Genomic DNA, 26,317 nt, shown 5'->3' with positions numbered 1-26,317 from the left:
CCAAACTTCAATTCCTTTGTAAAACCATTAATGTATATTGTGAACAGCTGGAATCTCAGCACTGAAGTCTGTGGCAGCCCACATGTCAGCACCTGCCACTCTGAAAAAGACCCGTTTATTACAACTCTCTGCTTCCTGTCTGCCAACCAGTTCTCTATTTATGTCATTACATTATCTCCAGTACCATGAGCTTTAACTTTCTCATCTCTTGTGTGGAACCTTGTCAAAAGTCCACATATGCAACAACTTCTGATTATGGGCACATCCTCAAATAATTTCAGAAGATCTGTCAAGCATGATTTCCCTTTAGTGAATCCATGCTGACTTGGACCAATTCTGTCATTGCTTTTCAAATGCTCAGCTTGTACATCCCTAATAACCGACCCCAGCAATTTCCCCACTGCAGATCCCAGACCAACTACCAATAATTCCCCATTTTTCCCTCCTTCTTTAAAAAAGTTGGGTGACATTAGCTACCTTCCAATCCATTGCAACTTTTCCAGAGTCTACAGAGCGCGAGAAAATGATCACCAATGTTTCTGCTATTTCAAGCACCACTTCCTTGAGTCCTCTGGGATGCAGAGCCTCAGGCCCTGAGGTTAATAGGTTTTAATCCCATCCATTTCTCCAATACCATTTCCTGACTAATAAGGATTTCCTTCAGTTTCTCCTTCACACATGACTCTCTGTCCCCGAGCATTTCCGGAAAGTTGTTTGTGTCCACCTTAGTGAAGACCGATCCAAAGTATTTATTCAACTGGTCTGCCTTCTTTGTTCACCTGATTCTAATGGCAAGGGACTGAGATTTGTCTTCACAATTCTTTTTCTCTTCTCAGACCTATGGAAGCTTTTTCCAGTCAGTTTTAATGTTTTCCAACAGCTTACTTTCATATTCAATTTTCCACTTCTGAATTAAACCTTTTGACCTCCTCTGCTGAATTTTACATTTCTCCCAGTCCTCAGGTTTTCTGCTTTTTCTGGCCAATTTATATGCCTGCTCTTTGGCTTTAACACTATCCATGATTTCCCTTGTTAGTCATAGTTGAGCCATCTTCCCTGTTATACGCTTATGCGAGATAGGAATGTACAATTGTTGAAGTTCATCCATGTGTTCTTTACATGTTTGCCATTGGCTAACTACTATCAATCCCTTAAGTATACTTGGCCAACTTATCCTAGCCAATGCATGCCTCACGCCATCAAAGTTAGCCATCTTTTAAGTTCAGGACCCTAGTCTCAGATTTAATTGTATCACTCTCCATCTTAATAAAGAATTCTACCAAATTATCGTCACTCTTCCCCCAAGAATCTCGTATCACAATTCTGCTAATTAATCCTCTCTCTTGATACCATGCCCAGCTTAGGATGGCTTTCTCCCTTATTGGTTCCTTGAAATATTGATCGAAGAAACTATTCTGCGTATATTCTAGGAAATCCTCCATCACATTGCTATCTGTTTGGTTAATCAATCAATATGTAGTTTGAAGCCACCCATAATACCTGCCATAGCCCTACAACATGCATCTCTAATTTCCTGTTTAATACAATCCCTAATCTCTTAATTACTGTTGGTGGTTTGTACACAACTCCCATTAACATTATTTTTTCCCTTTTGGTTTTCCGTAGCCATACAGATTACATATCGTCCAGGCTGATGTTCTGCTTTACTATTTAGTTAAAACTCCTTAACCAGCCATGCTACCCCATCCCCCATTCCTTTCAATCTGTTTATCATTCCTGACAATTGAATAATCTTGGACGTTGATTTCCCATGCTTGATCACTTGGAACCAGGTCTCAGTGATCCCAATTACATCTTATCCATAAATAACCATCTGTGCAGTTAATTCATTCACCTTATTATAAATGCACCTCACATTGAGACAGGGCCTTCAGGATTATTTTTAGACTTTCATTGCCATTCTAGAATCATGGTCGAATGTAACTGTTTTTGACTTTTGTCTTTGGTTTCTCTGCCTTCCACTTTCACTTTTCACTTTAGTGTCTTCTGTACCCACTTTACTTCTTTTTGAGTTTCTGCATTGGTTGCCGTCCCCCTGCTATATTAATTTTAGCCCTCCCCAACAGCACAAGCAAACGCTCCCCCTGGGCATTGGTTCCAGTCTTGCCCAGGTGCAGACTGTCTGGTTAGTACTGGTCCTACCTTGCCCAGAACCAGTTCCAATGTCCCAGGAGTTCGAATCCCTTTCTATTGCACCATCCTTCAAGCCATGTATTCATCTTAGCTGCCCCCCCATTCCTCCTCTGAGTAGCATGTGACACTGGTAGCAATCTCGAGATTACTACCCTTGAGGTCCTACTTTTTAGTTCAACTCCTATCTGCCTAAATTGAGCTTCTCAGAACTCATTCCATTTTTTTTGTCTATACTGTTGATGCCTATATGCACCACGACTGCTGGCTGTTCACAGTCCCCCTGCAAAATTTCCTGCAGTGGCTCTGAGACACAGTTGACCCTTGCACCGGGCAGGCAACATACCATCCTGGACTCTTGTTTGCAGTCACAGAAATGCCTATCTGCTCCTCTTTTAATTGAATCCCTGCCACAATAACTCTTTTTCCTGCCCTCCTGAGCAGCAGAGCCAGCCACAGTGCCAGGAAAGCAACGACTGCCGCCTCCTCCGGTGAGACATCTCCCCTAGCAGTATCTAAAATTGTATCAGAGATAGTAGGAACTGCAGATGGTGGAGAATCTGAGATAACAAGATGTAAAGCTGGATGGACACAGCAGGTCAAGCAGCATCAGAGGATCAGGAAAGCTGATGTTTTGGGCTGTGAAAACGTCAGCCTTCCTTGCTCCTCTGATGCTGCTTGGCCTACTGAGTTCCTCCACCTCACCATTTTGGATAACAAGGTGTAATGTTTGTTTTGGAGGGAGATGACCACAGGGACCGCTGCACTATTTATCTACTCTTCCTCTGCCTGTTGGTCACCCATGCCCTATGTTAATATAGAACATAGAACATCGAACAGTAAAGCACAGTACAGGCCCTTTGACCCACAATGTTGTGCCAACCTATTATCCTCCTAAGATCAGTCTGCCCTGCATACCCTAAATCTTACTGTCCTCCATGTGCCTACCCAAGAGTCGCTTAAAAGTCTCTAAAGTATCTGACTCCACTACCACTGTCGGCAGCACATTCCACATGCCAACCACTCTTGGTGTGAAAAACCTACCTCTGACATCTCCCCTATACTTTCCTCCAATCACATTAAAATTATGCCCCCTGGTAATAGTCATTTCGCCCTGGGAAAAATTCTCTGATTATCCACTCTATCTCTGCCTCTCATCATCTTGTGACCTCTATCAAGTCACCTCTCATCCTTCTTTGCTCCAATGAAAAAAGCCCTAGCTCCCTCAACATTTCCTCATAAGACCTGCCCTCCAGTCCAGGCAGCATCCTGGTAAATTTCCTCTGCCCTTTTTCTGAAGCTTCCACATGTTTCCTATACTGAGGTGAGCAGAACTAAACACAATATTCCAAGTGTGGTCTAACCAGAGTTTTACAGAGCAGCAGCGTAACCTCATGGCTCTTAAATTCAATTCCCCACCAATAAAAGCCATCACACCATACACCTTCTTTACAACCCTATGAACTTGGATAGCAACTTTGAGGGATCTACGGACATGGACCCCAAGATCCCTCTGTTCCTCCACATTGCTGAGAATCCTGCCATCAACCCTGTATTCTGCATTCAAATTCGACCTTCCAAAATGAATCACTTCACACTTTTCTGAGTTGAATTCCATCTGCCAACTCTTTGCCTAGCTCTGCATCCTTTCAGTGTCCCATTGCACCCTTCAAATGCGCTCCACGTTGCCCACAACTCCACCAAACTTCGTGTCATTGGCAAACTGACTAACTCACCCTTCCACTTCCTCATCCAAGTCATTTACAAAGATCACAAAGAGCAGAGGTCCAGAACAGATCCCTACAGAATACCACTACTCACAGAACTCCAGGCTGAATACTTTCCATCTACTACCACCCTCTGTATTCCGTTGGGACAGCCAGTTTTGTATCCAAATCTGACAGTCAAATTTCTCTGAAACCGATGACTCCTTACTTTATGAATGAGCCTACCATGTGGAAACTTATAGAATGCTTTGCTAAAATCCATATGCACCACATCCACTGCTCTATCTTCATTGATGGCTTGTGAGGCATGACCTGCCCCTCACAAAGCCATGTTGATTATTTCTAACGAACTGTGTTTTTCCAAATAATCATAAATACTATCTCTCAGAATCCTTTCCAATAATATGCCCACCACAGAAGTAAGACTGACTGGTCTGAAATTTCCAGGACTATCCCTATTCCCTTTCTTGAACAAGGGAATGACATTTTCAACCCTCCAATCTTCTGGTACTACTCCAGTGGACAGTAAGAATGCAAAGATCATTGCCAAAGGGGCAGCAATCTCTTCTTTTGATTCTAACGAACCTTGGGTATATTCCATCTGGCCAAGGGGACTTTTCTATCTTCATATTTTTCAAAGTTCCTAGCACATCTTCCTCTCTAACATGAACCTGTTTGAACATATCTGCCTGTTTCATGCTGTCCTCACAAAACTTAAAGGTCCTTCTCACAGGTGAATACTGATGCAAAGTATTCATTAAGGACCTCCCCTACCTCATCTTCACTCTGCACACAAGTTTCCTCCACTATCCCTGATTGGCTGTACCTTCACTCTGGCCATCCTCTTGTTCCTCACAGAAGTACAGAAAACCTTGGTGTTTTCCTTGATCCGACCTGCCAAGGTTTTCTCATACCCCCTTCTAGTTCTCCTAAGTCCATTCTTCACTTCTTTCCTGACTACTTTGTAGACCTCTCGAGCCCTGTCCAATCCTTGCTTCCTCAACCTTAAGTAAGCTTCCTTCTTCCTCTTGACTAGGTTTTCGACATTTCTTGTCATCCAAGGGTTCCTTGGCTTTACCATCCTTTCCTTGCCTCATTGGGACAAACCTATCTAATACCTGTTGCAACTGCTGCCTAAATAACCTCCACATTTCTATCATGCATTTCCCTGAGAACATCTGATCCCAATTGGTGCTCACTAGATCTTGCCTAACAGCATTCTAATTCCACCCCCCCCCCCCCCCAAGTAAATACTCTCCTGTGCCATCTGCTCCTGTCTCTCTCCATGATTGTAGTAAAGGTCAGGAAGTTGTCATCACTATCACCGAAATGCTAACCACTGAGACAACTGGCACTTGACCTGGTTCGTTGTCAAGCACCAAATCCAATATGGTCTCCCCCGTAGTCAGCCTATCTACATATTGAGTCAGCAATCCTTCCTGGACGTACCCGACGAAATCTGCTCCGTCCAAACTATTTCCACTTAAGAGATTTCAGTTGATATTAGGGAAGTTGAAGTCACCCGTGACAACAACCCTATTACTTCTACACCTTTCCAAAATCTGCTTCTCAATCTGTTCCTCAGTGTCTCTGTTGCTACTGGGGGCTCTTTAGAAAACTCTGAGTAAAATTTTTGACTTGATAGAGGTGTGCAAAATGATCAGAGGTATAGATAGAGTGAACAGCCGGAGACTTTTTCCCAGGGTGGAGATAGCTATTACAAGGGGGCATAGTTTTAAAGTGAGTGGAGGTAGATATGGGGAGACGTCAGATGTTGGTTCATTACTCAGAGAGTGGTGGGGGCGTGGAATGCATTGCCAGAGAGGGTAGTGGAGTCGGCCTCATTAGGGGCATTTAAGTGGCTATTAGATAGGCATATGGATGATAGTGTAAGGTTGGGAAGGAGGTTAGATAGACCTTAGGATTAGGGTAAATGTTCAGCACAACATCGTGGGCTGAAGGGCCTGTACTGTGCTGTACAGTTCAGTGTTCTGTGTTCTAAAGTGACTGGTCCTTTCTTGTGCTGACTTCCACCCATACTGACTCAGTGGACAAGCCCATCTCCATAACCTCCCTTTCTGCAGCTGTGCTTCCATCCTTGATTAGCAATGCCTCTCCGCCATCTTTTTTACCTTGGTCCCTATTTCTTTTGAAACAGCTGAACCCTGTAACATCCAACACCCATTCCTGCCCCTGTGTTATCCGAGTCTCCATAATGGCCACAACATTGCAGTTCAAAGTACTGATCCATGCGCTAGGTTGGTCACCCTTATTCCTGACACGACTTGCATTGAAGTAGACACACCTCAACTCATCGCACTGACTGCCACTTTGCCCTATCAACTGCTTATCCTTCCTCATAGATACTCTGCTTGCTCTATCTGTCTGTACACTGACTACCCCATCCTCTGATCTGTTGCTCCGGTTCCCATCCCCCTACCAAACTAGTTTAAACCTGCCCGAAGAGCTGTAGCAAACTTCCCGCCCAGTATATTGGTGCACTTCCAGTTCAGGTGCAACCCGTCGTTTCCGTACAGGTCCCACCTTCCCCTGACATTATATCAATGATCCACATATTTGAAGCCATCCCTCCTGCACCAGCTCTGTAGCCACATGTTTAGCTGCACTCGCTCGCTACTCCTGGCCTCGCTAGCCCATGGCACCGATAGTGATCCTGAGATTACTACTCTACTTGCCCTGGCTTTCCGCTACTATCCTAACTCCCTATTAACACTTTTCAGGTCCTTGTCGCATTTCCTAGCTATGTCATTGATACTGATGTGTACCACAACTTCTGGCTGCTGTCCCTCCCCCTTAAGAATCCTGAAGACCCCATCCCTGACCCTGTCACCTGGGAGGCAACATATCATGCAGGAGTCTCCCTCAGTACCACAGAATGTCCTGTCTGCTCCCGTAACCAGTGAATCTCTTATCACTATCACTTTCCTATTCTCCCCTCTTGCCTTCTGAGCCACAGAGCCAGGCTCAATACCAAAGATGTGGCTGCTATGGCTTTCCCCTGGTAGGTCGTAACCCCCCCCCCCCCCCCCCCGCCAAAAGTAACCCAAACGCTATACTTGTTATTGTGGGGAACGGCCACAGGGGATCGATACACTGTCCGCCTATCCCCTTTCCCTCTCCTGACAGTCACCCAGCTGCATTTTTCCTGTACCATGGGTGTGACCACCTCCACATAACTCCTCTCTATCACCCACTCAGCCTCCTGAATGTTCCGGAGTTCATCCGGCTACAGCTCTAGTTCTCTAACGCGGTCTGTGAGGAGCTGGAATTGGGTGCACACGTCATAGGTGAAGTCAGAAGGGACACGAGTACTGACCGTTACCTCCCACATCCTACAGGAAGAGCATGCAACTGCCCTAGCTCCATTTCCTCTACCCTAGACTGCCAAAAGAATAAAGAAAAAGGAAAAAAATCCTTACTTTACCAACTCTCCACACAGTCATCTTATTTGGTTAGAGAAGAAGGATGGATGGGTGACACAGCACGTGCAGTGTTTCGGGGTTTAGACAGTGCCTGAATATAAAAGTTCACTTCTTAGCTCGCACTTTTACCACTCTCGCTGCTCGAATCAAGTAGGCCACTGACTCTCAAGTTAGGTTTTTATAAGCAAAAGCCTAACCTTCCTGGCTGCCCCTGGCTTGCCCTCTCTCCACTCCCGCTTGAATCAAGTAATTTCTATCTGCGGTGTGACTAACTTACTGAACATGCTATCTGTGATTCCCTCAACCGTGTGGATGCTCCAAAATGAATCCATATGCAGCTCCTGAGCTGTCAAGTGGTCAGACAGGAGTCGCAGCTGGACATGTTTCCTACATGTGAAGGACTCAGGGACATTGGACACGTCTACGAATTCCGACTTCACGCAGAAGGAGCATGGGATCTCCTGATATGACTTAAACCCTTAAGTTAACTGAACAACAATAGCAACAAAGCCAAGAGAAAATCTACTCACAGTCACTCACTTACCTGCTGCCTGTGATTTCATGGCTTACCTTCTTTCTACTTTGCCTTTACCCTTGTGCCTTCAGCAGCTGAAGTAGTTCGCTCCTTCTTTGACTGCCTTACCTCGCTGGTGATCATCCACATCGCCAAGGCTTGGTCTTCACTTAAGTCTACTTAAACCTCCAGCAGCGCTCCAATTACAAAGCAGCCCTTCTCAAATTGGCTGCTCTGCAATAACTTGCCTTCCTTTGAATGACTCCTGGATAGTGACTGAGACGACTCCTCCCAAATTCCTCCTCCGTCACTTGTCAGCAGTGCCCTGTGCTGGATGCCCTTGCACAGTTCGCTGACACCAGCTCTTTTGCGCTGTCCTCCTCGTTCGCAGTGACTGAGATGACAACTCTCAGAATTTTCTCAGCTGCGCCCTAATATGACAACATCTTTTTTGTTAATAAGACTAAAACTCAATCACTTTTACAGCTCAGTGAACTTGTCTGATCTTCTAGGTTTTACAAGACATAATCCCACACTTATCATGTGTCTCCGTTATTGTGGAATCCCAACTTTTCTTTTTAGTGCTTGCTGCAAACTTCAGGTTGTATGTTCTCACACATCTCTTCTCGAACTGTCTCCTACTGGCATCTGCAGCTGTTGTTTTTACAGTACGCCTAGTATATTAATTTTTAAGATAAGTTGTTCAAAGTAGACCCTGTTACCTTAATATAACTGCTTCTCAAAGCTACAATTGTGCTGACTTATGACCTCACCTTAATGCTGGATCAGGCAAGCTAATTCAATGGGCGACCATATTGTGCCACCTCTGACCAGGGGCTCCCCAACAATTCGCCCAAAATTTGTTTATCATCCAGTGCTCAGAATTGTCCTCAACTGAGTGTTGCAGATTGCAACATTCCAGGGTCATGGATTACATGCTGAGGAATGTATTAAAGCTTGGGGCAGCAGCTACAAAGGTACAATGGGGAAAAGTCCTGTTTAAGGTTTATCAGTGCACTGAGGATTTGGAACCTAAGTAAAGCCCATCAGAGCACATGTTTGATGTGTGGCGAACATTATAACTATTAACTGTAATTATAGATATAGTGATATTATTAGAAGAAACTGATGTTTTGTTCATTATGCACTGCCAACGTTGAGTGGAATGAAATATGAAGTTTTACTTTTTTTTATAAATACATGAAATGTCTTTTTGGTGAAAAATTCTCCATTTGAGTGGTGTAGTGAACTTTATCCAAACTTATTTCAAATCAAATTATGTATAATACACAAGAATTCCGTTGGGGATTAAGATTAAATGGTGGTGATAGCCATGACAATGCTGTTCTTTGGTCTGATGCCTAAGGCTATGCAGGCTTTACATTATGTCTTATCACAGCAGCTTCAGTGCTGTGAATCACCTATCTTGTGTAGACTGCCAAACTTTCTTTTCCTCTGGCTGTTAATATTAGGACTCCTCAAACCATGAGCAGTTTCGTTCAGTTGAGATTTCATTTAGTACATGCAGAGCCAGTATGGATTACTGTGATAATCAGTAACTGTAATGTTCTGCAGCGTCTTAACTTGGTGACTGCAGCATTTCTAACCCTGTCATGTGATGTCGCTACTGTGGGAGTCTGACAAGTGTAGCTGGTGAACACAAACTGTATCTTTGATAAAAGAAAATTGGCGAAGAAATTTCTGTTGCCATAATTAGGAATTGTACCCTCACTTGGCGTCCATGTTGTTCAGTGACCAATGTCAATGCGACATGTGTGGTGATGTTTACAGATTCTCCTAAACCCTTTATACCTGAGGACAGGTTTGTAGATGGCCCAGCATACACTCACTAGTGTTGGGCCATCGACAAACAACTTGCCCCATTGCTTGAAGAAAGCTGCAGTGCAAACACTACACTCTGAGCTTCACTGAAGTGTTTGAGAAGTACAGCAAAACCTTCCACTATTCTTGGTTTTAAGACAGTGCTATTTTCCCATGCCAGTCCATAATCAAAAATACAGAATATGAAGCAATACAGTGGCTCCGTGCTTAGCACTGCTGCCTCACAGCACCAGGGACCCATGTTCAATTCCACCCTTGGGCGACTGTCTGTGTGGAGTTTGCACATTCTCCCCGTGTCTGCTTGGGTGTCCTCCAGGTACTCCGGTTTCCTCCCACAGTCTCAAGATGTACAGGCTAGGTGGATTGGCTATGGTAAATTGCCCGTAGTGTTCAGGGGTGTGTAGATTAGGTGGGTTACAGGGGTTTGGTTCTGGGTAGAATGCTCTGAGGGTCGGTGTGGACTTGTTGGGCCCTAGGGCCTGTTTCCACACTGTAGGGATTCTTAACTCTTAACTTCACTTAATTCTTAACTGACATAGTGCAATGTAAAGACGATCACAGTGTAATTCAGTTAAATCATTGTTAGCTGGTGTTCAGTTATCAGATTCAGGGTGAGAATGGTGTTCCTAGAAGGTATGCAGAGACAACAGTGCTGAGTTATACTATTGACCTCACAGTACTTTCTAGTTGGTCAGCGAGAGATCTTGCCAGCCAAAGAGAGCTTTGATCAGTCAAGGAAAGCTCTGGTTATTCCCAAAGAAGGCTCTGGGTCAGTCATGGAGAGCTGTGATCAAACAGACAAGCTCAGTTCATTTCAAGGAATGCATTGGGCCTGTCAGGGAGGGTGCTGGGTTAGTCAGGGAAAGCATTTCATCAGTCAAGAAGAGCTTTAGGTCAGTTGTGAAGATATTCAGATCAACCAAAGAGAGGTTTTGGCCAGTCAAGGAGAGCCCTGGCTCAAGCATGAGAGGTGCACCCAACTCTTGCTCCTCCAAGACCGTGTTAAGGAACTGGAGTGGGAGCTGGATGAACTTGGATCATTCGGGAGGCAGGGTCTGTGATAGTCAAGAATTACAGAGAAGTAGCTACTCCTAAGTGTGAAAAAAGCTGGGTAACTGTTAGAAGGGGAAAAAGCAGTCAGTGCAGGGATCCCCTGTGGTCGTTCCCCTGAAAAACAAGTATAAAATTTGCCAGTGCTATTCAGGTAGATTTAAACTAGCTCAGCAGGGGGATTGGAATCTGTGGTGTAGTTCCAGTACACAGGAGGAAGAGAGTGAGGAGGATATGAACAGGATCTCACTGTCACAGGAGTGTGCTGCCAGACAGCGAGCTGGTTTGAAGTGTGTCTACTTCAACACCAAGAGATTCCAGAATAAGGTAGGTGAGCTTGCAGCATGGATAGGTACCTGAGACTTCAATGTTGTGGCCATTTCAGTGACATGGATAGAGCAGGGTCATGAATGGATGTTGCAGGTTCCAGGGTTTAGAGCATTCATGATCAGGAAAGGTGGTAAAAGAGGGGGAGGTGTGGCTTTGTTAGTCAAGGACAGCATAACGGTGGCTGAAAGAACTTTTGACGAGGACTCGTCTACTGAGGTGGTACGGGCTGAGGTCAGAAACAGGAGAGGAGTGGTCACACGCTGTGAGTTTTTTATAGTCCTCTGCAAAGTTCCAGGGATGTGGAGGAGAGGATTGGCAAAACGGTTCTGGGCAGGAGTGAAAGGAACGGGGTGGTTATAATGGAAGACTTTAACTACCCTGACTGACTGGAGATGCTATAACTCTAGTACGTCGGATGGATCAGTTTTTGTCCAATGTGTGCAGGAGGGTTTCCTGACTCAGTCTGTCAAAGGGCCGAGAAGAGGGGAGGCCACACTGGATCTGGTACTTGGTAATGAACCAGGCCAGGTGTTTGATTTAGTGGTAGGTGAGCACTTTGGAGAGAGTGACTATAATTCGGTTATGTTTAGTTTAGCGATGGAAAGGGATAGGAACATGCCACAGGGCAAGAGTTATAGATGGGGGTGGGGGGCGGGGGGAGGGCAATTATAATGTGATTAGGCAAGACTTGGGAGGCATAGAATGAGTTAGCAAAATGCAGGGGATGGGGACAATCGAAATGTGGAGCTGGTTTAAGGAAGAGATATCGCGTGTCCTTGATAGGTATGCCCCTGTCAGGTAGGGAGGAAGCGATAAGGTAAGGGAACTGTGGTTTACTAAAGAAATTGTATCTCTTGTTAAGCGGAAGATGGAGGCTTATGTGACAATGAGACGAGATGGTTCAGACGAGGCGATGGAGAATTACAGATTAACTAGGAAGCATTTAAAGAGAGAGTTAAGAAGAGCAAGGAGGGGCCATGAACAGATGTGAGTAGGTACAATAAGGGAGAACCCTAAATCTTTCTATAGGTATGTGAGGAATAAGAGGATGACTAGGGTAGGAATAGAGCCAGTCAAAGACAGAAGAGGGAAGTTGTGTGTGGACCCTGTGGAGATCGGAGAGGTGCTAAACAAATATTTCTCATCTGTTTTCACTCTGTGAAAGGAGAATATTTTAGAGGAGAAGACTGAGTTGCGGGCTACTAGAATTGAAAGGATTGAGGTTGGTAAGGAGGAGGTATTATCAATTCTAGAAGGTGTGATGGTAGATAAATCCCCTGGGCTGGATGGGATTTTTCCGAGGATTCTCTGGGACGCTGTGGGGAGGTTGTGGAGCCTTTGGCCTTGATCTTAGTGTCCTCATTGTCTATAGGTTTAGTACCAGAGGACTGGAGGATTACAAATGTTGTGTCCTTGTTCAAGAAGGGCAGTAGAGATGACCCAGGTAATTATAGACCAGTGAGACTTACATCTGTTGTAGGAAAAGTTTTGCAAAGGATTATAAGAGATAGGATTTATAATCATCTAGCAAGCAACAATTTGATTGGCAATAGTCAAGATGGATTCGTCAAGGGCAGGTTGTGTCTCATACACCTCATTGAGTTTTTTGTGAAGGTGACTGAGCATGTGCATGCAGGTAGGGCAGTTGACATGGTGTACATGGACTCCAGTAAAGCCTTTGATAAGTTTCCACATGGTAGGCTATAGGAGAAAATACAGAGGCACGGGATTGAGGGAGATTTAGCAGTTTGGATTAGAAACAGGCTTTGTGTAAGAAGCTAACGAGTGATGGTTGTTGGAAAATATTCAGCCTGGAGTCCGATTACTAGTGGTGTGCCTCAGTGATCTGTTTTGGGACCAATGCTGTTTGTCATTTTTATAAATGACTTGGACATGGGTATAGGTGGATGGATTAGTAAGTTTGCAGATGACACTAAAGTCGGTGGAGTGGTGGACAGTGTGGAAGAGTGTTGCAGGTTGCAGGGAGACTTGGATAAACTGCAGAATTGGGCTGAAAGGTGGCAAATGGAGTTCATTGCAGATAAATGTGAGGTGATTCACTTTGGGAAGAATAGTAGGAAGGCAGAATACTGGGTCAGTGGAAAGATTCTTGGTAGTGTGGATGTGCAGAGGGATCTTGGTGTCCATGTACATAGATCCCTGAAAGTTGCCATCCAGGTTGATAGTGCTGTTAAGAAGGGTTACGGTGTGTTAGGTTTTATTGGTAGAGGGGTTGAGTTCTGGAGCTGTGATGTCATGCTGCAACTGTACAAAACGCTAGTGCGGCCTCACTTGGAATATTGCATGCATTTCTGGTCGCTCCATTACAGGAAAGATGTGGAAGCATCAGAAAAGGTGCAGAGGAGATTTACCAGGATGCTGCCTGGTCTGGAGCGAAGGCCTTATGAAGAAAGGCTGAGGGACTTGGGTCTGTTCTCATTGGAGAGAAGGGGGCTAAGAGGGTATTTAGTAGAGACATACAAGATGATTAGAGGATTAGATAGGGAGGACAGTGAGAGTCTTTTTCTGAGGTTGATGACCTCAGGTTGTACGAGGGGGCATAGCTAAAAATTGAGGGGTGATAGATTTAATACAGATGTCAGAGGCAGGTTCTTTACTCAGAGAGCGGTAAGGGCGTGGAACGCTCTGCCTGCCAATGTAGTTAACTCAGCCACATTAGGGGCATTTAAACCGTCCTTGGTTAAGCATATGGATGATGATGGGATAGTGTAGAGGGATGGGCTTAGATTATTTCACAGGTTGATGCAACTTCGAGGGCCGAAGGGCCTGTTGTGCGCTGTATTATTCTATGTTCTATGTTTGGTTCAGTCAGTCAGACCTCTCAACAATGTCCACAATTCGGTCAATGAATGCCAATTCAGTTTTCAATATTGTCAATGCTATCACTGAATTACAGTGAAATACAGTGAATCACTGAATCATCATGTACTGCACGGAATCACTGAATCCCTGTGAGCCAGAATGATTCACTGAATCACAGAATAACAATGAATTGTAGTGAATCACTGAATCACACTGGAATGGGACAGTTAATTTTTCAAATTAGTAAAATCCTTTCTTGGACATTTGCAATTATAATACAACCAATGTAAGATTGTGGACTTCAATGCTTGACATATGGGGTGCAATATAAGTTCTGCAGCAGAAGTTTGTGGGATCAATTTCCATTTCAGGATTTGACTTTTAATCCAAATGGACAATTGTGATGTACTTGTGGACATATCAAGTTGTTAGAAGTCGATCGACATCTGTCTGTTTGACTTGTGTCATGGAGGACCATTGTATTTGATTTATGATGCACTCACAAAGCTGATTGTGGTATTGCTCACTGCTAGTGTGAGTTTATATTATGTTGTTACACAGGAATACCCCAAAGTTATATCATGAGTCACTGAATTGCATTGAACTGGAGTGAATTGTTGAATTGCTGTCAACTGCAGTGAATCACTGAATCACAGTGAATCACTGAATCACAATGAATCACTGAATCACAGAATCACAGTGAAGTGCAGTGAATCATTGAATTTCAGTGGCTGATAAAGTCAATTTCCATTTTTGTTGAAGGATAGCATCCTGGAAAGTTTCTTTGTTGGGGAAGCAACTGAACAGCAAATAAAACTTTGATTTCAATAACATCTTTATCAAAGTACAAGAGTTCTGTAATACAACAAGTAGTACTGAACTATTTAAGGAGATATCGATCAGGTGCCCAAAAGATAATCAAAGAACTAGGTTTTAAGAAGATTCTAAAGGGCAGAAAATGTGATAGAGAGATATTTATGGAGGGAACACCAGAGCTTAGACACAGTCATCAGTGGTAAAATTATTATAATTGGAGATGCACAAGATGCCAGATTTAGAGGAGTGTGATTGTGTGGCAAGAGGAGATCACTGAGATAGGGTGGAAAAAAAATGAGAAGGTTAAAGTCAGGAGGGTGACTGTGAAGATTGATTATGAAGAATACTGCAATATGAAACAAGCTCGAACAAAAACGACATTGAAGCTGGACATCAAGCTTGATATTCCGAGTGTCTGCTCCACCACTAGGATTACACTCAAATGAGAAGTTGACTACTAAACACTTTGATCCTCTTTCAAGCTACAGAGATGACGGTATAGTCACCAGACCGAGAGATGCCTGCATGGAAATGAAGGAGCCCCTTATTTCTCCAATGGATGGGAACTCAGCAGTTTGGAGATTAGATATTCAACAGTTTACAATTCTGGGCTGTGGGGTGGTGGGCTTAAACTCATTAAGTTATAGAATGACACAACACAAGTGGCGATACTTGTGCCCATCATACTTACTCCAGCTGTCCTATCAGTGTCACCCTGCTCATTCATCATCATTGTGTAGTGTGCTTTCCTTGCAAGTCCTGGAATCATAGAGATACATTGCACAGAAACAGACCCTTCGGTGCAACTCTTCCATGCTGACCAGATATCCTAGATAGATCCAGTCCCATTTGCCAGCATTTGGCCCATATCCTTCTAAATCCTTCCTATTCATATACCCACCCAGATGTCAAATAAATGTTGTAATTGTACCAGCATCCACCACTTCCCCTGGCAGGCCATTGCATACATGCAGCACCCTCTGTGTGAAAAGGTTACCCCTTAGGTTTCTTTTAAATCTTACCCCTCTCAGCTTAAACTTTTGCTATCGAGTTTTGGACTCACCTACCCTGGGAAAAAAGACCTTGTCTATTTACCCTACCCATGCCGCAATGATTTTATAATCCTCTATAAGGTCACCCCTCATCCTCAGATGTTCCAGGGAAAATAACTCCAGTCTATTCAGCCTCTCCCTTTGGCTCAAACCCTCCAAAGCTGGCTACATCCTTATAAATCTTTTCTGAACCCTTTCAAGTTTTACAACACCTTTTCTATAGCAGGGAGACCGGAATTGCATGTAGTAGTGGTTGAACAATGCCTGCAACATATCCTCCCAACTCCTATACTCAGTGCACTGACCAACAAAGGCAAGGCAAGTGCCTTCTTCGCTATCCTATTTACCTGTGACTCCACTTTCGAAGAACTGTGGATCTGAACTCTTTGTTCCGCAGTACTCCCCAGGACCTTACCATTAAGTGTCCAAGTGATGCCCTGATTTGCCTTTCCAACACCTCACATTTATCTGAATTAAACTCCAGCTGTCACTCTTCGGCAAGTTGCCCCATCTGATCAAGCCCCTGTTGTACTCTGGGGTAACCTTCTTTGCTGTCCACAACACTGCCAGTTTGGTGTCAGCTGCAAACTTATTAACCATACCTTCCTTGTTCAAATCCAAATCATTTATATAAATGAAGAAAAGCTGTGGACCCAGCACCAATCCTTTTTCTACACTGCTGGCGCCATTCTGAAAAGCAACACTCCACCACCACTGCCTTCTCTCCTGAAGCCAGTTACGTATCTAAGTGGCTAATTTATCCCACATTCCACATGATCTAACCTTGCAACAAGTCAACTATGAGGAGCTTTGTTGGATGCTTTACTGAAGTCCATATGGATCATAATATAAACCAAAAGAACTGCAGATGTTGTAAATCAGGAACAAAAGCGAAGTTGCTGGAAAAACTCAGTAGGTCTGGCAGCATCTGTGAAGGAGAAAACAGAGTTAATGTTTCATGTATCCTTCCTCTGGACTGATGGTGGCTGGGAAAACATCAGGTTATTTGCAGAAAATAGGGAGGTGGGTGGCGTATGGAGGAACCATGAGATAGAGCCCAAAGAGCGAGAAAAACAGTTGGACAGACAAAAGCGTTAGAAGATAGACGATAGAACATACAAAAATGCAGCGCAGAACAGGCCCTTTGCACCGACATGTGAACTAATCTAAGCCCCTCTCCCTACACTATCCAATCATCATCCATATGCTTATCCAAGGACTGTTTAAATGCCCCTAATGTGGCTGAGTTAACTGCATTGGAAGGCAGGGCGTTCCACGCCCTTACCACTCTCTGAGTAAAGAACCTGCCACTGACATCTGTATTAAATCTATCACCCCTCAATTTGTAGCTATGCCCCCTTGTACAAGCTGAAGTCATCATCCTTGGAAAAAGACCCTCACTGTCCACCCTATCTAATCCTCTAATCATCTTGTATGTCTCTATTAAATCCCCTCTTAGCCGCCTTCTCTCCAATGAGAACAGACCCAAGTCCCTCAGCCTTTCTTCATAGGACCTGTGCTCCAGTCCAGGCAACATCCTGATAAATCTCCTCTGCACCTTTTCCAATGCTTCCACATCCTTCCTGTAATGGGGCGACCAGAACTGCATGCAATATTCCAAGTGAGGCCGCACTAGCATTTTGTACAGTTGCAGCATGACATCACGCCTCCGGAACTCAACCCCTCTACCAATAAAACCTAACACACCATAACCCTTCTTAACAGCACTATCAACCTGGAAGGCCACTTTCAGGGATCTGTGTACAGAGACACCAAGATTCCTCTGCACATCCACACTACCAAGAATCTTTCCATTGACCCAGTATTCTGCCTTCCTATTATTCCTCCCAAAGTGAATCACCTCACATTTATCCGTATTAAACTCCATTTGCCAACTTTCAGCCCAATTCTGCAGTTTATCCAAGTCGCCCTGCAACCTGCAACATTCTTCCACACTGTCCACCACTCCACCGACTTTAGTGTCATCTGCAAACTTACTAACCCATCCACCCATGCCCACGTCCAAGTCATTTATAAAAATGACAAACAGCATTGGACCCAAAACAGATCCTTGAGGCACACCACTAGTAATCGGACTCCAAGCTGAACATTTTCCATCAACCACCACTCGTTACCTTCTTACATAAAGCCAGTTTCTAATCCAAACTGCTAAATCTCCCTCTGTATTTTCTCCAATAGCCTATCATGTGGAAACGTATCAAAGGCTTTACTGAAGTCCATGTACACCACATCAACTGCCCTACCCTCATGCACATGCTTGGTCACCTTCTCAAAAACTCAATGAGGTTTGTGAGGCATGATCTGCCCTTGACGAATCCATCTTGACTATCTCCAATCAAATTGTTGCTTGCTAAATGATTATAAGTCCTATCTCTTAAAGTCCTTTCCAAAACTTTTCCTACAACAGATGTAAGTCTCAATGGTCTATAATTACCTGGGTCATCTCTACTGCCCTTCTTGAACAAGGGCACAACATTTGCAATCCTCCAGTCCCCTGGTACTAAACCTATAGACAATGAGGACACAAAGATCAAGGCCAAAGGCTCCACCGCCTCCCCGCTAGCTTCCCAGAGAATCCTTGGAAAAATCCCATCTGCCCCAGGGGATTTATCTACCATCACACCTTCTGGAATTGATAACACCTCCTCCTTACTAACCTCACTCCTTTCAATTCTAGTAGCCCGTAACTCAGTCTTCTCCTCTAAAATATTCTCCTTTTCCAGAGTGAAAACAAATGAGAAATATTTGTTTAGCACCTCTCTGATCTCCACAGGGTCCACACACAACTTCCCTCTTCTGTCTTTGACTGGCCCTATTCCTACCCTAGTCATCCTCTTATTCCTCACATACCTATAGAAAGCTTTAAGGTTCTCCTTTATTCTACCTACTAATGTCTGCTCATGTCCCCTCCTTGCTCTTCAAATACTTCCTAGCTAATCTGTTACTCTCCATCGCCTCATGTGAACCATCTTGTCTCATTGTCACATAAGCCTCCCTGTTCCGCTTAATAAGCGATACAATTTCTTTAGTAAACCACAGTTCCCTTACCTTATCGCTTTCTCCCTACCTGACAGGGGCATACCTATCAAGCACACGCGATATCTCTTCCTTAAACCAGCTCCACATTTTGATCATCCCCATCCCCTGCATGTTGCTAACCCATTCTATGCCTCCCAAGTCTTGCCTAATCACATTATAATTGCCCTCCCCCCCCCTGTCTATAACTCTTGCCCTGTGGCATGTTCCTATCCCTTTCCATCGCTAAACATAACCGAATTATGGTCACTCTCTCCAAAGTGCCCACCTTCCACTAAATCAAACACCTGGCCTGGTTCATTACCAAGTACCAGATCCAGTGTGGCCTCCCCTCTTGTCGGCCCTTCGACATACTGAGTCAGGAAACCGTCCTGCACACATTGCACAAAAACTGATCCATCCGACGTACTCGAGTTATATCATTTCCAGATAATGTTAGGGAAGTTAAAGTCTCCCATAATGACCACCCTGTTCCTTCAACTCCTGCCCAGAATAGTTTTGCGAATTCTCTCCTCCACATCCCTGGAACTTTGCGGAGGCCTATAAAAAAAAGTCCCAGCAGTGTTGCTATCAATCAGTCTGGGAGGGTGATTAGTTGTTAATGGGCACTGTTAGTGACTAACAACAGGTGGGGATGGTACATCCATGATTCATCTGACGCCTGACGTCAGTTTCAAAACTTACAGTTAAATGGCCCCAGCCACCACCTCTTTAGCAATGATGTGCAATTCTTTTACACGCCCATTCCCCACCAGGCGGCCCTTAGGGCTCTCCGCTTCTTCCTGGAGCAAAGACCTAGACCATCCACACCCACCACCACCTTCCTCCGCTTGGCCAACCTTGTTCTCACCTTCAACGACTTCTCTTTCAACTCTTTGCATTTTCTTCAGTTGAGAGATGTTGCCGTGGGGGCCCACATCGGCCCTAGTTATGCCTGTCTCTTCATGGGGTATGTGGAATATTCCTTGTTTCAGTCCTATTCCAGCCCCCACCCACAACTCTTTCTCTGAATCATTGATGCTTCCCTCTGGAATTGAAAAATTTCATCAATTTCGCCTCCAATTTCCACCCTGCCCTCACTATCTCTGACTCCTCCCTTCCCTTCCTTGACATTTCTGTTTCCATTTCTGGGGATAGACTGGCCACTAATATCCATTACAAACCCACTGACTCCCACAGCTACCTGAATTATGCATCCTCACACCCCATTTCCTGTAAAGTCTCCATCCCATTCTCTGAGTTCCTCCGTCTCCATCGCATGTGATGAGGCCAAATTCGACAAGGGAGCCTCCAAAATGTGAACCTTCTTCCTCAACCAAGGATTCCCCAACCCCATTGTCCTCAGAGCCCTCAATCAGGCCCGACCCATCTCCTGCACTTCCATCTTCACCCCTTCTCTTGCCTCCCGCAACAGTGATAGGGTTCCCTTTATCCTCACCTACCATCCCACCAGCATCCACATCCTGAAGATCGTCAGATGCCATTTCCGCCAGCCCAAGCAAGATGCCACCACCAGACACATATTCCCCTCCCTTCCCTTGTCCGCCTTCTGCAGGGACCGTTCCCTCCGGGACACCCTGGTCCACACTTCCTTCACCCCCAGCACCTCCCCTACAGCATCTTCCCCTGTAACCGCTGAAGATTCAGCACCTGCCCATTTACTTGCTCCGTCCTCAGTAGCCAAGGGCCCAAATATACCTTTCAGGTAAAGCAACACTTCACCTGCATTTTCCAGAATCTAGTCTACTGCATTCACTGCTCACAATGTGGTCTCCTCTACATTGCGGAAACAAAGCGTAGACTTGGCGACTGCTTTGCAGAACATCTATGGTCTGCTTGCAAAAAAGACCCTGAACAACCTGTTCCCTGCCACTTCAATGCACCACCCTGCTCCCTGGCCAACAACTGTCTCTGGCTTGCTGCAGTGTTCCAGTGAAGCCCAACGCAAGCTGGAGGAATAACGCCTCATTTTCCGCTTGGGGACCCTACAGCCCTCCGGACTCAATACTAAGTTCAGTAATTTCAGTGCCTAAACTCTCTCATGTCCCAGCCCCCTACCCCACCCACCAGGCCTCTTACACACCCACTGTTGTTAATCACCAACGATCATGTACACTGCTCTGCTCTCATCAATTCTCTTCATTACTTGAAGAAAACTCAATCAAGTTAGTGAGACATGATTTCCCACACGCGAAGCCAGATTGACTATCCCTAATCTGTCCTTGCCTTTCCAAATGCGTGTAAATCCTAACCCTTAGGATTCCCTCTAACAACTTGTCCAGCACTTATGTCAGGTTTACCAGGTTCACTTGTCCTTGATTCCCTGGCTTTTCCTTACCACCTTTCTGAAATAATGTTACCATGTTAGCCAACCTTCTGGTACCTCACCTGTGGCTAATGATGATCCAGCTACCTCAGCAAGTGGCCCAGCAATCACTTTCCTAGATTCCCACAGAGTTCTAAGGTGCACTTGTTTAGGTCCTTGGGATTTATCCATCTTTATGCATTTCAAGATGTCCGATATCTCGTCCGGTATCTCATCCTCTGTAATATGGACGTTTTATCAAGAGGTCGCTTTTATTTCCCCATGTTCTCTATCTTCCATAACCTTCCCTACAGTAAACACTGATGTAAAATTCTCATTTAGTATTTACCCCATCTCCTGTGGTTCCACACAGAGGTGGCCTTGCTGATCTTTAAGGAGCCCAATTCTCTCCCCAGTTACCCTTTTGTCATTAATGTATTTGTAGTGTCCCTTTGGATTCTCCATCTTCTCTGTGCGGCACGGTGGCTCAGTGGTTGGCACTGCAGCCTCACAGCGCCAGGGACCTGGGTTCGATTCCAGCCTTGGGCGACTGTCTGTGTGGAGTTTGCACATTCTCCTCGTGTCTGTGTGGGTTTCCTCCGGGTGCTCCGGTTTCTTCCCACAGTCCAAAAATATGCAGGCTAGGTGGATTGGCCATGCTAAATTGCTCATAGTGTTCAGGGGTGTGTGCGTTATAGGGGGATGGGTCTGGGTGGGATCTTTCAAGGGCGGTGTGGACTTGTTGGCCCGAAGGGCCTGTTTCCACACTGTATCTAATCTAATCTAATCTAATCTAATCTTAACCCTGTTTACCAAAGCTGTCTCATGTCTCCTTTTCATCCAGTTGCTGATTGAAGGTTGCACTGAAATCTGCTTCAGCCATTCATCAGTTAGTGTATCCCCTGTCAGAGTAACATGCTGAATCATATCTCTTTTCCCCATCTGCCCATTGTTTCTTTGTCAATCACCTTAAATCTGTGCTCAGTACTCAATAACTCTTCTGCTGTTGTGGATATTTTCTTCTCATTAACTCAGTCAAAACCCTTTATGGTTTTGAATGTCCCTTTAAATTTGTATGCTTTGAAGGTCTTTCACATTACTGCTATCCTCTCGAGAAAAGGGGTCATTAGTGATGTGTTTGTAGAAGATTAAGCTTTCTGCTGGCCTGTAGTGGGTTTGTACCTTCAAAAAAAATTGCTAGTCAAACATGCAATACTTATAGTCATAGTCCTATCTCCAAGATAGTTAGTGGTGCATGAGAACGTAGTGGTCTCCCTGGTTGCTGGGTGTCTCTCGGCCTCTTCCCTCTTTAACCGTGTAGCATAAAGAATGGCGGCTGAAGAATGTCCCTTTTGCAGAGGATTGGGACTGGCAAGGGAAAACCAGTGTGGAGGAAGGGTCTGGACTGTGATCAGTACATGGACGAGAGGAAGAGAGATTCAAAGGAGAACAGAGGGTTTAGTAAGGGGCATCAAACTAATTTGGGGAGAGCTTGATATGATGGTAGTTGGTGACAGTCAACGTAAGAAAATAAAAGGCCTGTGTCATTACTGTCCACTCGTGCATCTACTCAGGGTATTGGCTAGCCAAGTCCTTATTACCTGCTTATTCAATTACCTACTTAACGTGATCTGGAAACAATGTGCCTTATACAGCATCGAACAGTACAGCACAGTCCAGACCCTTCAGCCACAATGTTGTGCCGAACTTTTACCCTAAACCTAAGGTCTATCTAACCTCCACCTCTACCTTATCTTATCATCCATATGCCTATGTAGTTGCTGCTTAAATGTCCCTAATGAGGCCGACTCCACTACCCTCTCTGGCAATTCATCTCATGCCCCTTACCTCTGACGTCTGCCCTATATCTACCTCCGCTCACTTTAAAACTATGCCCCCTCACAATAGCTGCCTCCACCCTGGGAAAAATTCTCTGGTATTCCACTCAATCCATACCCCTCATCATTTTGTATACCTCTATCAAGTCACCTCTCATCCTTTAGCATTCTGAAGAGAAAAGCTCTAGCTCTCTCAACGTTTCCTCCATTCCAGGCAACATCTTGGTAAATCTCCTCTGCACCTTTTCCAACGCTTGCACATCTTCCCTGTAATGAGGTGACCAGAACTGGACACAATACACTAGATATGGCCAAACCAGGGGTTTGTCTAGCTGGAGCGTAACTTCTCGGCTCTTGAACTCAATCCCTCTATTAATGAAAGCTAACACACCATACGCCTTTTTAATAACTATGTCAACTGGGTGGAAGATTTCGGGGAACTGTGGACATGAACCCCCAGATCCCTCTGCTCCTCCACACTGCCAAGAATCTGAGATAACAAGATGTAGAGCTGGATGAACACAGCAGACCAAGCAGCATCAGATGGGCAGGAAGGCGGACATTTCAGGCTTAGACTTCCTGTTAACCTTGTATTCTACTTTGAAATTTGTCTTTCCAAAATGAATCACCTCACACTTTTCAGGGTTAAATTCCATCTGCCACTTCTCAGCCCAGCTCTGTATCCTTTCAATGTCCCTTTGTAACCTAGAACAGCCCTCTGCACTATCCACAACCCGACCCACCTTTGATTCATCCGCGAACTTATTAATCCACCCTTCCACTCCTACATCCAAATCATTTACAAAATCACAAATAGAAGAGGACCCAGAACAGATCCTTGTGGTACACCACTCGTAACTGAGCACCATTTTGAATATTTTCCATCCACTACCACCTCAGAGTCAGACGCAGAGTCAGCCAATCCTGAATCCAATTTGCCACATTTCCCCCTGTCCCATACTCCCTTTCTGCATGAGCCTACCATTGGGAACCCATATCAGATACCTTACTTAAATCCATGATTAACACATCCACTATTTTCCCTTCATCCACATGTTTGGTCACCTCTTCAAAGAATTCAGTAAGGCTTGTGAGGCATGATCTACCTTTCACAAATCCATGTTGACTTTCATGAATCAAATTGTCCCTATCCAAGTGATCATAAATCCTATCTCCCAGAGCCCTTTCCGATAATTTACCCACCACTGACGTAAGACTAACTGGCTTGTAATTTCCAGGGTTGTCCCTATTCCTTTTCTGAACAAGGGAATAATTTTTACCACTCTGCAATCTTCTGGCACTATACTTGTGGACAGTGAGGACGAAAAGATCATCACCAAAGGCCCTGCGATCTCTTCCCTCGCTTCCCATAGAATCCCTGGATAAATCTCATCAGGCCTGAGGGACTTATCATCTTCAAGTTCCTCAAAATTCCTAATACATCTTCCTTACTAACATCCACCTCCTCTAGTCTGATAATTTAGAGCAGTGAGGGACAGCCATGGCTATGTCCATGGAGTGAATATAACGCTAAAGACCAACACAAACATACAATAAAGAGTGGATGCAATGACATAACATTGTTCCTTCTTTCTACCATCATAACTATCAATGTGTGCCAATCATGGGACATGCCAGTGCATTTAGCTGTCTGCGTAAGCTAATTTCAACAATTATGAATGATACCGGAGAGGGTAATGGAGTCAGCCTCATTCGGAGCATTTAAGCAGCTATTAGATAGGCATATGGATGATAGTATAAGGTAGGGGTGGAGGTTAGGTAGATCTTAGATTTAGGGTAAAAGTTCAGCACAACATCGTGGGTCAAAGGGCCTGTGCTGTTCTATGTTCTATACTCTCATGAATTAAGTGACTGACTGGATTGCTCTGCAGAGAGCTAGTACTGGATACAATGAGCCACATGGGCATCTTGCTATATCATTACGATGGTATGACTTCAAAGTTCTGTTGTGATCCAGACATCTGGCACAACACCCATATTGAGTGAACGTTCTAGTCTGAGCTTTTGCAACTTTCATCTTTATTTTCCTCAGTCAGCTAGGATTTATCACACCCAGGCATGGATTTTAATAAAGAAAAGCAGATTTCCCTATCCTTGTTTGTTCTGATGCCTTGAGACTTATGGGGTTCAGAATCAACATCACGGAATTGCAGGACCACTGTATCCAATTCTGTATCCCCATGTCACAAATAAATGTGACCTGCTGGTGGGACAGGATATTCTTAAGGAGAGTGACTGGGGAACCTGGGACATTGGCTGTAAGCTATGACCTGGTGAGATTAAGTTCAGCTATGTCAGGCTGTTGTGTGACACCTTTCCAAATTTTGGCACCGCTGTGCATTTGCTGGAGGAGTGTGGTTTGCAGCATCAACTGTACAGGATATACCATGGTCACTACTGGTGTTGAGGTCAATGCTGGGCGGTCCATCTCCCATTTTCTTTTATAGCTTAGCTATTCATTAATCGTCTGACTGAGTAGCTTGCTGCATCATTTGGGGGCAGTTATGAATCACCTGTACCAGGGTTATATATCAATTTCTGATTGGTTCATTTTGATTTATTTAGACTTATTTAATTGTCACGTTTAATAAGTATAGGAACACAAAAGTACACCAAAAAGTTTATAAAGGCACCATTGACTGGTGCCCACTTGGTTACTTAAACCAGAATTAAAATATTTTAACAGAGACAAAAGGTGAGGAGGAAAAAAATCTCCAGATCTCAGAGTCCCAAGTCCCAGCTCCACAATGGTGCAGGCGCCGTTCCAATTGCTAGGGACACCTAGGAAGTGGGGGTAGTGGTGTAATAGTCTGAAATTGTACTCTAAGCATTACAGGCTATAGGAAGCTATAAGATAATTAAACCAGGAGTAAGAAATCAGCAGGGACTGAGAAAGAAATGAGAGATGAAGGACAGGTTAGTGTACCTGGCACAACCTTATAAGCATCAGAAGTGTAAGGCTTGTTTTGCTATTACACAGTGCGTTGTTAGTGCCTGAAATGCACTGCCAGAGAAGGCGATGGGGGCGGATACAGTGGCAACGTTTCAGAGACATATTGACAGATACATGAATAGGCACGGAGTAGAGGGATATTGACAGAGGCAAAATGTTTTTAATTTAGAAAGACATCATGTGTTGGCACAGCCTTGTTGGGCCAAAGGGTCTGTTCTTGTTCTGTACTGTTCTTTGTTCTTCATAAGTTTGAGTAAATTGTAGGTACATATTCAGCTAGAAGGGATTTAATATGTTAACCATTGTTGAGAAAGGGTCTGTTCTTCGGACTACAATGTGAAATAAATTCATTTATAATATTTTGCTTTGTTATCTCCAAAGTATCACTGGGCACC

The 26,317-nt window shown here is 44.5% G+C and overlaps 1 protein-coding gene across 4 annotated transcripts in view; it reads left to right on the top strand.

The window, feature by feature from the left end:
• Window positions 1-26,317, top strand: part of LOC125452394 (regulating synaptic membrane exocytosis protein 1-like) — a 596,477-nt gene that overhangs the window by 270,781 nt on the left and 299,379 nt on the right. The gene's annotated exons all lie outside the window — the stretch shown is intronic.

The sequence above is a fragment of the Stegostoma tigrinum genome, chromosome 4, assembly GCF_030684315.1.
Source record: "Stegostoma tigrinum isolate sSteTig4 chromosome 4, sSteTig4.hap1, whole genome shotgun sequence".
NCBI classification, from domain to species: Eukaryota; Metazoa; Chordata; class Chondrichthyes; order Orectolobiformes; family Stegostomatidae; genus Stegostoma; species Stegostoma tigrinum.
The sequence above is the reverse complement of the archived record's forward strand: the minus strand, read 5'-3'. Positions and strand labels throughout refer to the sequence as shown.